This window comes from Orycteropus afer, unplaced genomic scaffold (genome assembly GCF_000298275.1).
Source record: "Orycteropus afer afer isolate SDZICR_OR568_19922 unplaced genomic scaffold, OryAfe1.0 scaffold00002, whole genome shotgun sequence".
Classification (NCBI taxonomy): Eukaryota; Metazoa; Chordata; class Mammalia; order Tubulidentata; family Orycteropodidae; genus Orycteropus; species Orycteropus afer.
Genome location: NW_006921589.1, coordinates 31,727,860 through 31,729,257, shown reverse-complemented (window position 1 = coordinate 31,729,257; position 1,398 = coordinate 31,727,860).

The following is a 1,398-nucleotide window of genomic DNA, read 5'->3' as shown; positions in this document are numbered from 1 at the left end:
ATAATGCCTCAGAGACTACAGAGCATCACAGCGCACACAAAGAAGCAAGATAAAGCAAGAGAAACAAGGGACCAGGATATAGACCCAAAACACATCCCTGAGGAAGACACAGCATTGGAACTCCCTGGTAAGGAATTCAAAAGACTTATATTTAGGTATCTTCAATGAACTGAGAGACAGATCAAAGAAGACATGACAAAATTCAGAAAACCCTAGAACAATTTCGAAAGACAATACAAGAACAAAATGACAAAATAAATTAAAAAATTAGAAATGATAAAAAAATCTACACATAGAAATCCAGAAGATTAATACTAAATTTTCAGAAATAGATAACACATTGAATGGGCTAAAGAGTAGAACTGAATCAATGGGAGACAGAATTAGTGAGACTGAAGGCAAATATCTCAATACTTCTTTGGAAAAAAAGATCAAAACAAAATGAAGAAAGCCTAAGGTTCATCTAGGATCCATCAAAAGAAATAACCTACTTGTAATCAGAATTCCAGAACAGGAAGAGACAAACAAAACCACAGAAAAAATTGTTGAAGATTTGTTGGAAGAGAATTTTCCTGGTATGATGACAGATGAGAATATATCCATTCAAGGAGTACAACAAACCCCAAACAGGATAGATCCCAAAAGAAAATCACCAAGATATATTATCATCAAACTCACCAAAACCAAAGACAAAGAAAGAAACCTGAAAGCAGCACAAGAAAAAATAAAAGTTACCTACAAAGGGCAACCAGTAAGACTAAGCTCGAATTTCTTGGCAGAAACCATGCAGGTGATAAGACAATGAGATGGTATATATAAAACCCTGAAAGAGAAAAATTTCCAGCCAAGAATTATGTACCCAGCAAAACTGTACCTCAAATATGATGGTGAAATTAGGACATTTCCAGATAAGCAGAAATTAAGAGAATTTGTTAAAACCAGACTAATCTTACAAGAGATGCTAAAGGGAGTCTTTTGGACAGAGAACCAACAACAGCAAACACCAACCAACCATTAATACACATGATGACATAACCCCAAAACCAACCCAACTATGGAAGTATCCGAAGTATATAAGCCTACAAGATTGTAAACGGAACCAGAGACATCAATTGACAAATGAGGACAACTACAAACCAAAAAGAGGGAAAAAATGGTGTAGTTGCAGAACTTCTAAATGATAGGGAAGTCAAGACAACTACAAGATAGAACAGACTGTTCTAAACTTGGGAAGAAATCACAGGGTAGCCTCAAAGAAAAATGATAAACCTTCACATCAAAATAAAAAAGAGGACCAGCATAAATATTCAGCAAATACTAAAACAATAGCAATGAAGGAAGTGATAACACGATTCATAAACAAAATGAGCTCAGCACAGAAAATTATATGGAACAAAG